Source organism: Haematobia irritans, chromosome 2, assembly GCF_050003625.1.
Source record: "Haematobia irritans isolate KBUSLIRL chromosome 2, ASM5000362v1, whole genome shotgun sequence".
Lineage (NCBI taxonomy): Eukaryota > Metazoa > Arthropoda > Insecta > Diptera > Muscidae > Haematobia > Haematobia irritans.
In genome coordinates this window covers 147,428,596-147,442,433 of record NC_134398.1, presented here as the reverse complement: position 1 = coordinate 147,442,433, position 13,838 = coordinate 147,428,596, and positions in this window count along the sequence as shown.

Genomic DNA, 13,838 nt, shown 5'->3' with positions numbered 1-13,838 from the left:
ATGGCCGTAAGTTCGGCCAGGCCGAATCTTATGTACCCTCCACCATGGATTGCGTAGAAACTTCTACGAAAGACTGTCATCCACAATCGAAATACTTGGGTTGTGGGATATTAAATCGTTTTCTAAATTGTGAGTTAGTCCATACGTGGTATATATTAGACAAAAAAGTTATGTATAGTTAAGTCTACAAATAATTACGAATCGATATGGACTTTTTGCACGGTACGTAGAGAGCCAGAATTGAAATATGTGGGTCGCTTATATGGGGGCTATATACAATTATGAACTTGATATGGAGCAATTTTTGTGTGATTGGAAATCGCTTTATCTGAGGGATATATATAACTATAGACCGATATGGCATGGTTGTTAACGACCATATACTAGCACAATGTACCAAATTTCAACTGGCTCGGATGAAATTTGCTCCTCCAAGAGGCTCCAAAACCAAATCTCGGGATCGGTTTATATGGGGCAATATATGATTATGGACTGATATGGACCACTTTTGGCATGGTTGTTAAATATCATATACGATCACCACGTACCAAATTTCAAGCAGATCGGATGAATTTTGCTCCTCCTAAAGGCACCGGAGGTCAAATCTGGGGAGCGGTTTATATGGGAGCTATATATAATTATGGGCTGATAGGAACCAATTCCTGCATGGTTGTTGGATACCATATACTAACATCACATACCAAATTTCAACCGAATGGGAAGAATTTTGCTCTTCCAAGGGGCTCTGGAGGTCAAATCTGGGGATCGGTTTATGTGGGGGCTATATATAATTATGGACCGATGTGGACCAATTTTTGCGTGGTTGTTAGAGACCATATACTAACACTATGTACCAAATTTCAGCCGGATCGGATGGAATTTGCTTCTCTTAGAGGCCATGCAAGCCAAATCGGGGGATCGGTTTATATGGGGGCTATATATAATTATGGACCGATGTCAACCAATTTTTGCATGGTTGTTAGAGACCATATACTAACACCATGTACCAAATTTCAGCCGGATCGGATGAAATTTGCTTCTCTTATATGGGGGCTACGTTTATACGTTTATATGGGGGCTATACGTAAAAGTGGACCGATATGGCCCATTTGCAATACCATCCGACCTACGTCAATAACAACTACTTGTGCCAAGTTTCAAGTCGATAGCTTCTTTCGTTCGGAAGTTAGCGTGATTTCAACAGACGGACGGACATGCTCAGATCGACTCAGAATTTCACCACGACCCAGAATATATACTTTATGGTGTCTTAGAGCAATATTTCGATGTGTTACAAACGGAATGACAAAGTTAATATACCCCCCATCCTATGGTGGAGGGTATAAAAATACCGATTAAATACGTATATAATTCAGTTTGGCAAAGTTTTCTATAGAAATAAAATTTTAACAAAATTTTCTATAGAAATAAAATTTTGACAAAATTTTCTGTAGAAATAAAGTTTTGACAAAATTTTCTATAGAAATGAAATTTAAACAAAATATTCTATAGAAATAACATTTTAACACACTTTTCTACAGAAATAAAATTTTGACACAATTTTCTATGAAAATAAAATTTTGACACAATTTTCTATGGAAATAAAATTTTGACAAATGTTTCTATAGAAATAAAATTTTGGTAGATTATTTTTGGCTCGAGTGGCAACCGTGATTATGAACCGATATGGACCAATTTTTGTGTGATTGGAGATCGGCTATATATAACTATAGACCGATATGGACCAATTTTGGTATGGTTGTTAGCGGCCATATACTAGCACCACGTTCCAAATTTGAATCGGATCGGATGAATTGTGCTCCTCCAAGAGGCTCCGGAGGTCAAATCTGGGGATCGGTTTATATGGGGGCTACATATAATTGTGAACTGATGTGGACCAATTTTTGCAAGGATGTTAGAGACCATATACTAACACCACGTTCCACATTTGAAACGGATCGGATGAATTTTGCTCCTCCAAGAGGCTCCGGAGGTCAAATCTGGGGATCGGTTTATATGGGGGCTATTGTCATTGAGCTTAACATGGCAGCACTCAGTGATAAGAGAGAAGTTCACCAATGTGGTATCACCTAACCTACCTAACCTACCAAAATGGGGCTATATAATTATGAACCGATGTAGACCAATTTTTGCATGGTTGTTAGAGACCATATACCAACATCATGTACCAAATTTCAGCCGGATAGGATGAAATTTGTTTCTCTTTGAGGCTCCGCAAGCCAAATCTGGGGATCGGTTTATATAGGGGCTATATATAATTATGGGCCGAAATGGACCAATTTTTGCATGGTTGTTAGAGACCATATACCAACACCATGTACCAAATTTCAGCCGGATCGGATGAAATTTGCTTCTTTTAGAGGCTTCGCAAGCCAAATCTGGGGATCTGTTTATATGGGGGCTATATATAATTATGGACCGATGTGGATCAATTTTTGCATGGTTGTTAGGGACCATATACCAACACTATGTACCAAATTTCAGCAAGATCAGATGAAATTTGCTTCTCTTTGAGGCTCCGCAAGCCAAATTTGTGGCTCGGTTTATATGGGGACTATATAATTATGGACCGATGTGGACCAATTTTTGTATGGTTGTTAGAGACTATATACCAACACCATGCACCAAATTTCAGCCAGATAGGATGAAATACGCTACTCTTAGAGGCTCCGCAAGCCAAATCTGGTGGACCGTTTATATGGGGGCTATACGTAAAAGTGCACCGATATGGCCCATTTGCAATACCATCCGACCTACATCAATAACAACTTCTTGTGCCAAGTTTCAAGTCGATAGCTTGTTTGGACGGACGGACATGCTTAGATCGACTCAGAATTTCACCACTACTACGTGATTACAACAGACAGACAGACGAACGTGGTTTCGATGTGTTACAAACTGATTGACAAAGTTAATATACCTCTATGGTGGAGGGTATAAAAATTGTTGAATCAATTAAATTTTTGATTGAATATTTTGAAAAATCAATTAAAATTGTAATTGGAAACATTTTGGTGAACATTTTTGCTGACCATACCCTAAGTGAGACTGAAGTAAAGGGCTGTCACTATTCCTAACCTATGAGCGATATTTGTGTCCTTTTTCCTGTTTAGGATCGGAAAGGGCTTCGCGATGTAAAGTGAATTCACTGCTTTTAGAACCAAGGACGACATGTGATGTGAGAACAGAGTGGTGATGGGGGTATAACAAGTTTGTCATTCCGTTTGTAACACATCGAAACCACGTTCGTCTGTCTGTCTGTTGTAATCACGCTATAGTTCAATATTTTTGCAGTTTTGAACTCAAATTCTTTCAAACTACAAAATTTTCTTTAACAAGTAAAAAAAATTCTTAAATTTGTCGAAAAATATTTACTTATTTTTGTGATATCGGCGTGATGCCAGCGTTTGTAATACTATTTAGTTAAAATGTTCTCAAAGTATTACAAATTTACTAAAATAAACCGAAAGTTTTCTTTCTGGTGGATTCACTGTTTTTCAGTGTTGTCTTCAGACAGGTAAAGTACGAAGATCGGCTATATTGGTCCAGATTTTGATATAACCCCCATACTAACCGACCCTCCCAATTTGGAGTCTTGAGCGTCTAGACATCCCAATTTTTATCCTAATTGCCTAAATTTTAAGATCTAGAGGTATTTTTAATGCATAAATAAGTGTGTCCAGTAAGGTGTATATCGGTCTATGGTTTGGTATGGCCTCCATGCAGCCCGATCTCCCGATTTGACTTCGTAGCTTGTAGACACCAAAATTTTTATCCGATTTGCCTAAAATTCAAAATCTAGGGGTATTTTAGGTCCACACATACGTAAGCCGAATATGGTGCGTATATAGACCAATCTCCGGATTTGACTTTTTGGGAGTTTAGATATCCGAATTGCATAAAATTCAAAATCTAGAGGTATTTTGGGTTCATAAACTTGTGTGCGGTAGATGGTGTGTATGGATCCACGGTTTGGTGTAGCCTTCTTCTTGGACCTCTAGAAACGGCAATTTTTATCTGATTTGCCTAAAATTGGAAATCTAAAGAAATTTTAAGTCCACACATAATTGTGGCCAAGATGGTGTGTGTCGGTCCATGTTTGCTATTTCCCTTATACACCGATCTCCCGATTTGACCTTTTGAACATCCTAATTGTTATTCGATTTGCCTGAAATTCAAAATCTAAAGGCATGTTAGGTCCTTAAATAGGTGCATCGAATATAGTGTGGATCGGTATATATCCACTAGGTTACGTTGCTGCTTCATGCACATTTGGGCACAATTTCTCTTCTTTAAATTCTCTACTAAACATCTAACAACACTGTGCTTTATCATATGAAGTTCATACAAATTTTTGGCACACAACCCCTTTTTCACCCATACCCATATTTTTGGTCACATGCAAAATAACGAGCACACATTGGAAACTCCTAACCCCTTTAGCGAATACTATTCAATGTTTGGCCAAATAAATGGATATCAATAAAAAACAACTCCTTTGGGCATTATCATAACGTACACCCATCATCATCATCGTCGGTGGCATTGTAAAAAGTAACACCATACATTCAATCATTGACTTTATCAATGCCCCTCCCCACTCCCTTCACTTCCAGCATTGTTATTATTACACATACATTTGACATGGAGAGGATATGGAAAGGATACAGTGGCAATTTATTTGCTTAAGCTTTTGGTTAAGGCGTCAGTCAAGCAAGGGTTAATACCTTCCACTTGTATGCGTACTCCTTTATCTATGGCTAATATGGTATTTTGTTGATTTCGCGTGACAACATTTCAAGCTAAAAAGGATTTTTACATTTTAGGTTTTTATTTGTTTTACATAGTAGATGAACGTACGTGTGCTCAATGAGTGTGTGTGTTCTTTGCAAATGTTTATGCATGTGTTTCTTTACTAGGATTTTCTTTGCCACACAATGACTTTATCCACTCCCCACTTTTTTGTCTTCTTTTGGGATGATTCTTAACAAATAAATGTCCCATCAATATTTGTTGTGACTTTTTGATATGGAATCATATTTTTTCTGGTGTTATATTTTTATATCCTTGAAGTATTGTTGAAAGGGTTTTAGCCCTACATTAGATCAAAGGTCAATTTGATATGTCATTGAATGGAATTACGATGCGGTGTAATCCCATGCAGGCAAAAAAATTTTCCTACCAAACGAAATTTTAGGTCAATGAAAAAGTTTGTTTGGAAGCCAGATCTGGAGTTTTTGTGATAACCGTTGTCGTGGTTAGCAAGATGGAAAAATAACTTATTAAAGACTAGCTCAAGTATTTTCAATTGTTGTTGCTATATCTTCCCTATATAGTTCCCTCTTCCTCATTATTTAGTTAGCTCTCATTACTTTCTGTAATACATAGAATATAGAAGTAAACAACAGATTTTATATATTTTTGTAATTTTACCTTTTGCACGTTTTGCTTGTAAGGCGAATTATCAGTTTTGTAAGGCAATAGAGAGTTGCCTACTTGGCAATGTAGGCCATCACAAATATCGCTATAGTCATCATCATACGAGCAGCGTATACAAGCCAAGTATGCCTATTTATAGAACAGTGTTTAATGCACACAGAAGAATATTTAAAGATACTTCTTTTGAAGAAAACAAACAACTTTATTTTCAAACCACAAACAATTTACCAAATACAATGAAACCTCTGGGAAATGGACACCCAGGGTCACTTAAATTTTGTCCACTTGTTACGTAAAGTGGCAGCCCGATATTTCACTTAGACTCACTTGGACTATTCAGTCCATTGTAATATCACAGTAGTGAAATTCCCTTTATCACTGAGTGCTGCCCGCATCACCAATGAAAAACTTTTTGATGTTTGGTCGAAACTGGGTTTGGGTACAAAGAGAGAAACTAAATCCGAAAGATCGAGTTTGCCTTTTGATCGACTTTTCTGAACTTTGAGGAGGACTTCCCCTTGTCCGAATCTTGAAGACTTTTTGAAAATTGGGTTAAGTTTTACCGATTTGCTTGAAATTTTCAGTGAAGTTTGGAGATGACATCTATACAAATATCCGCTACATTTTTTCCAAATTTGATAACCTCATCTCCACCCAGAAAAAAGTGCCTTCGACACTAAAGGAAAAATTTTTCATCAATATAGTTTATCCATTTTATTTCCATTAAGGTAAATTTTTGTGAGAAATAATAAAATTTACTCGTTTCAGTAAAAAAATCCTAAACTGTAAGCAGATAGGAATAGTTCATTAACTAGAATAAGGCATGGAATTTTACTCATACTATTTTCTTCGCTGGGTATAAGAATTTACTACCGAACAAGAATTTTATTCACCGATAACAAAGCATTCGTAAAAATAAACAAAAACCGAACTAAAACTAAGTTTCCTCAAAATTAGTAAAATTTCTTATAAAATGATAATTGCGACTTCCTTTACAATAGAAAGTTGTTCATACATACGAACAACACTTGGCATAGAAACATATTTTAGTTCATTCGTACTAAGAAGTATGCAATCCTTTCAAAACTTAAGGAAACACACTTGTTAGAATATAGGAAATTTTCCTATATTTCTATTGTCTACCTGTAATCGATACCTGTCATCGTAATCGATGTGTTTGCGCGTGAGTGCAATCGATATGTTTGCGCGTGGGTTGTTTTTTTAGTTGGAATCGCGTTGTTGTGGTATACGGAGAGATTGTTAAAAAATAATATCGTAAAATAATATAATAAATAACAAATAAAATATATAAAATATTTATTATTTTAAATTAGTGAGAAAAATTTTCTTTTTTTGAAAATAAATCTATCAATCGTGATGGTGTATAAAGAAAGAAAACACCAGCAGAATAACAACCCTTTCATTTGTCTTCATTTTGGAATCTTCAATTATCAGGTAATATTCAGTGACGCTAACCTTTTGTAACAAAAATGGTTTATGATTTTTTATATTTATAGGTATTGAAATTGTAAGGCAGCAACTTATTAAAAGTACAAGAAGAAGAAAAAGTGCGTTTTACAGTTGATAATATCACATGGAAATTGGAAATAGTGGAATAATAAACTAATATTTTAAGGAGATTCGATGCTGTTGATTCTTAATAAATATATTCAATATATTAATAAAACATGTCTTTTATTGAAGATAAAATTGCTTATATAAATAAATAAAATTGTATTTAAAAACGAAGGTAAGCAGTTCTAATTATGAAGTAAAAGTTTTATCACAAATGTGTAAGATTTGTCCAAATGAATGAAAAAATTTCAATAAAATCATTCCATATATGAATTCAAATCAGTTAAATTTTTTCATTCTGTAGTATAGTGTTAACTAATATAGGGAATGCATTATACCTAATTTCTACGAAAATCACATCGTTCAAACAAATAAAAATGTCTTTGGCGCTATACGAAGTTCAACTTTCTTCACAATGAGTTCATTTTAACTTAAAGAAGGGGTCACTTTTTTCTGGGTGTCATGGCGAATGTGAAGTTATGAAATTAATATGGAGTGCCTTAATTTGTTACGTTGGCACGAAGAGAGGAACCTTCCCCTTGCCCTACTTTTTGAGTCTTAAAGAGAAGTTTCATGTTTTTCTTGAAACTTTTGATGGGGAATCAGGAAGGCGCAGCGAATACGGAAGCCACTCTATCGAAAATTTTGTCAAAATTTTATTTCTATAGAAAATTTTGTCAAAATTTTATTTCTATATAAAATTTTGTTAAAATTTTATTTCTATAGAAATTTTGTCAAAATTTTATTTCTATAGAAATTTTGTCAAAATTTTATTTCTATAGAAAATTTGTCAAAATTTTATTTCTATAGAAAATTTTGTCAAAATTTTATTTCTATACAAAATTTTGCCAAAATTTTATTTCTATAGAAAATTTTGTCACCATTTTATTACTATAGAAAATTTTGCCAAAATTTTATTTCTATAGAAAATTCTGTCAAAATTTTATTTCTATAGAAAATTTTGTCAAAATTTTATTTCTATAGAAAATTTTGTCAAAAATTTATTTCTATAGAAAATTTTGTAAAAATTTTATTTCTATAGAAAATGTTGTCAAAATTTTATTTCTATAGAACATTTTGCCAAAATTTTATTTTTATAGAAAATTTTGCCAAAATTTTATTTCTATAGAAAATTTTGCCAAAATTTTATTTCTATAGAAAATTTTGCCAAAATTTTATTTCTATAGAAAATTTTGCCAAAATTTTATTTCTATAGAAAATTTTGTAAACATTTTATTTCTATAGAAAATCTTGTCAAAATTTTATTTCTATAGAAAAATTTGTCACAATTTTATTTCTATAGAAAATTTTGTCCAAATTTTATTTCTATAGAACATTTTGTCAAAAGTTTATTTATATAGAAAATTTTGTCAATATTTTATTTCTATAGAAAATTTTGTAACAATTTTATTTCTATAGAAAATTTTGTCAAAATTTTATTTCTGTAGAAAATTTTGTCAACATTTTATTTCTAAGAAAATTTTGTCAAAATTTTATTTCTATAGAAAATTTTGTTAAAATGTTATTTCTGTAGAAAATTTTGTCAAAATTTTATTGCAGCTTAAAACCATACATTGACTAAACTACAAGTGTAGCTTAACCAATAGAGGAAAAGAATGTTTGTCAAATTTATTTGGGCAAAGCCCTATAGACTGCAAAATGGTTGGATGGACGCACGTTTCGGAATTACCACATTCCTCATCAGCATCCTCTACTTGCAGCAAAACTATCAACCAATTATCAGAATAAATTCAGGCAGTTCATTAAACCCAACAATGAACCACACTTGAAAGAAAGGAAAAAGAAGAGGAAGCACACTCAAAATAAACCCAGCCAACTGAATTCAAATCGATGATTTGACAGTGGCATAGGAAAAGAGATATGTTTGTTTTGAATTTATTTCGGCATAAGCCGGCTATCATACAAAACCTTTTTTTCGGGAGGTTCAAGTGTGGTTCATTGTTGGGTTTAATGAACTGCCTGAATTTATTCTGATAATTGGTTGATAGTTTTGCTGCAAGTAGAGGATGCTGATGAGGAATGTGGTAATTCCGCAACGTGCTTCCATCCAACCATCTTGCAGTCTATAGGGCTTTGCCCAAATAAATTTGACAAACATTCTTTTCCTCTGTTGGTTAAGCTACACTTGTAGTTTAGTCAATGTATGGTTTTAAGCTGCAATAAAAACAACAACAATGCTTAAAGAATAAAACCAACAATAACAAAACAAAAAAAATTATTTCTGTAGAAAATTTTGACAAAATTTTATTTCTATAGAAAATTTTGCCAAAATTTTATTTCTATAGAAAATTTTGTCAAAATTTTATTTCTATAGAAAATTTTGTCAAAATATTATTTCTATAGAAAATTTTGTCAAAATTTTATTTCTATAGAAATTTTTGTCAAAATTTTATTTCTATGGAACATTTTGTCCAAATTTTATTTCTATAGAAAATTTTGTTAAAATCTAGTTCTATAGAAAATTTTGTCAAAATTTTATGCCTATAGAAATTTTTTTTCTATAGAAATAAATTTTTGTCAACATTTTATTTCTATAGAAAATTTTGTCAAAATTTTATTTCTGTAGAAAATTTTGTCAAAATTTTATTTCTATCGAAAGTTTTGTCAAAATTTTATTTCTATAGAAAATTTTGTCAAAATTTTATTTCTATAGAAAATTTTGTCAAAATGTTGTTTCTATTGACAATTTTGTAAAAATTTTATTTCTATAGAAAAATTTGTTAAAATTTTATTTCTATAGAAAATTTTTTCAAAATTTTATTTCTATAGAAAATTTTGTCAAAATTTTATTTCTATGGAAAATTTTGTCAAAATTTTATTTCTATAGAACATTTTGTCAAAATTTTATTTCTATAGAAAATTTTGCCAAAATTTTATTTCTATAGAAAATTTTGTCAACATTTTATTTCTATAGAAAATTTTGTCAAAATTTTATTTCTATAGAAAATTTTGTCAAATTTTTATTTCTATTGAAAATTTTGTCAAAATTTTATTTCTATAGAAAATTTTGTCAATATTTTATTTATATAGAAAATGTTGTCAATATTTTATTTCTATCGAAAGTTTTGTCAATTTTTTTTCTATAGAAAATTTTGTCAAAATTTTATTTCTATAGAAAATTTTGTCAAATTTTTTTTTCTATAGAAAATTTTGTCAAAATTTTATTTCTATAGAAAATTTTGTCAAAATTTTTTTTCTATAGAAAATTTTGTCAAAATTTTTTTTCTATAGAAAATTTTGCCAACATTTTATTTTTATAGAAAATTTTGTTAAAATATTGTTTCTACAGAAAATTTTGTTAAACTTTTAGTTTTATAGAAAATTTTGTAAAAATTTTATTTGTATTGAAATTTTTGTCAAAATAGAGAGGAATATTTTGCAAAATATAAACAATTCTACCAAACAGTAAAAAAACTACCAGTTGTGAAATAAAAATAATTAAAAATAAAATTTTTTAAATTTTCTTCACTGAAAATAGCGTTAAAAGCAGTGCAAAGGATCCCAAAACTAAGATCTAGTGTCCTATGTTAACCCCATGTAAAAATCATTGGAGATGATCCACATTTTCATAACTTTCGGATTAAGTTTGGGATACTAATTACTTTTTTTGGCAGATTTGGTTTTGTTGAGCCTATGAATAAATACTAGGGTATAAATTAGGGTATAAACTAGTCGTCATTGCTGAAATCATCCATATATTTAGAAATACTTACATCGTCACAAATATGATCAAATAATGATATTTAACACATTTATGTAGTATTTCAAACCTTATATGGGCCCATTGTATATGTATACCTACATATAACCATATAAGAAAGATGAGAAGACTTGATACATACCTATGTCTAAATGGATTTAAGGATTTCTTCAATGTCCTCTTTTTTATACAATGCCATTGTATAAGAAAGGGGTGAACAAGGGGTTGACAAAGAGGAAAAGTTATGTGTGGTATTATTGAATGTTTATGTTAGACATTCGATATGCATTAGAATTCAATAATAATAAAATGTCAATATTTACTGAGGTTTTTCATTTTTTGTGTTTTGCTGACATTTGTATTCATGACCTTTACGCACTCTCGCCATTCATAATGGAATTATGATGATGATATATACTGAAATTTATGATATCTTTGCACTTTTAATAAAATAACATTATATACATATAAGAGTCATAAGAAATACACCAAAATTGTGGAAACAATAGGGTTAAAGGTTTAGCTTCTTCATTAGGAAAGATGAAAAGAAACCAGAACCAAATTTTGCAAACAACATATAATTCATTCCGTTTAAAGTATATTTTATCCTAACTAACAGGATTTGGTAAAATATGTATTTGCAGAAAAGTATATTATATTTGTGATACATGTAGTCTCTTTTGCAGAATGTGAAAGCAAGACTAACTCATTTTTTTTTTAATTTTCTGGTTAGTTGCATCTTTCTTCATGACTTTCATTTCCACTAGATTTATTTAGTTTTCAGCGCTGTTTTCGGTAATACAAACAAAGTAGGAAGCAAATATACGACTTTATACGTTTTTGTAATTGTACCTTTCGAACTGCAGGCTATACAGTTTGTAAGCCATTCCACTGAGTCCAAAGATTTTGACCTTCGTTTAAAGATTTTGGTATTGATTCCGAGCCAGAGATGCGGCTTCTTTAAAATAAAGACATTCTTTCGCGACCTCTTCGGCTTTAAATCTAGGGTCAATAAAATTGAAATTTGGCTACAGATCTCTTTTGTCTAATTTTCTTTCTCTTTTCCGGGTATATTAAAAGTCCAAATTGTGATGGATAATTCAAAGTAAACAAGTATATACGGCCGTAAGTTTGGCCAGGCCGAAGCTTATGTACCCTCCACCATGAATTGCGTATAAACTTCTTCTAAACACTGCCATCCACAATCGAATTACTTGAGTGGCGGTAACGCTTGCCGATGGCAAGGTATCTTAAAATCTTCTAACACGTCTTCTAAATTGTAAGTAAGTCCATACGTGGTATATATTAATTAAAAAAAGACCAATTAAATACGTCTATAATTCAGTTTGACAAAATTTTCTATAGAAATAAAATTTTGCCAAAATTTTCTAAAGAAATAAAATTTTAACAAAATTTTCTATAGAAATAAAATGTTGACAAAATTTTCTATAGAAATAAAGTTTTGACAAAATTTTCTATAGAAATAAAATTTTAACAAAATTTTCTATAGAAATAAAATTTTCACAAAATTTTCTGTAGAAATAAAGTTTTGACAAAATTTTCTATAGAAATAAAATTTTAACAAAATTTTCTATAGAAATAAAATTTCAACAAAATTTTCTATAGAGATAAAATGTTCACAAAATTTTCTATAGAAATAAAATTTTAACAAAATTTTCTATAGAAATAACATTTTGCCAAAATATTCTATAGAAATAAAATTTTCCAAAATTTTCTATAGAAATAAAATTTTAACAAAATTTTCTATAGAAATAAAATTTTCACAAAATTTTCCATAGAAATAAAGTTTTGACAAAATTTTCTATAGAAATAAAATTTTAACAAAATTTTCTATAGAAATAAAATTTTAACAAAATTTTCTATAGAAATAAAATTTTGGAAAAAAGTTTCTATAGAAATAAAAATTTGACAAAATTTTCTATAGAAATATAGTTTTGACAAAATTTTCTATAGAAATAAAATGTTAACAAAATTTTCTATAGAAATAAAATTATAACAAAATTTTCTAAAGAAATAAAATGTTCACAAATTTTTCTATAGAAATAAAATTTTGGCAAAATTTTCTATAGAAATAACATTTTAACAAAATTTTCTATAGAAATAAAATTTTGCTAAAATATTCTATAGAAATAAAATTTTCCAAAATTTTCGATAAAAATAAAATTTTAACAAAAGTTTCTATAGAAATAAAATTTTCACAAAATTAAGTTAGTAAAGTTTTGACGAAATTTTCTATAGAAATAAAATTTTAACAAAATTTTCTATAGAAATAAAATTTTAACAAAATTTTTATAGAAATAAAATTTTGACAAAATTTTCTATAGAAATAAAATTATGATAAAATTTTCTATAGAAATAGATTCTATAGAAATAAAATTTTGGTAAATTATTATCGGCTCGAGTGGCAGCCATGATTATGAACCGATGTGAACCAATTTTTGTGTGATTGGAGATCGGCTATATATAACTGTAGACCGATATGGACCAATTTTGGTATGGTTGTTAACGGCCATATACTAACACCACGTTCCAAATTTGAAACGGATCGGATGAATTTTGGTCCTCCAAGAGGCTCTGGTGATAAAATCTGGAGAACAGTTTATATGGGGCTGGAAAGGCAAACGAATTTTGCCAAATAGTCCGGGCTCATTTAGCGCACCTGACCACTGGACGTTGTCAATGGCCCTCTAATTTTTTAATGAAACCCCGAGCGAAGCTAGTGGATTCTAGTACCTTCCGTAGTTTGGAAGCATCGGATGTATTTCCAATACTGCTACAGTAATAATACCAAGAGTTGTGCTGAGCCCTCCGGAGCTCTGGTGGACTTTGCATTATTAAAGAGCTTCCTGCCGGATTTTCTCATATTACTTAACTCCGTAAGTTTTGTCTTTGTTTTCAGTGACTCCTCAACCAAGGTCTTAACGGCAGAGGGTAAATATCTAAAACCCGCTAGATCTCCCGAATAAGGGAACTATTATGTATTCATGACTAAAGCGTGCGTTAGATAACAGCTTGTGATACTACTCAGTGATATGGTGAATTGATCAGAAATATCATCAGC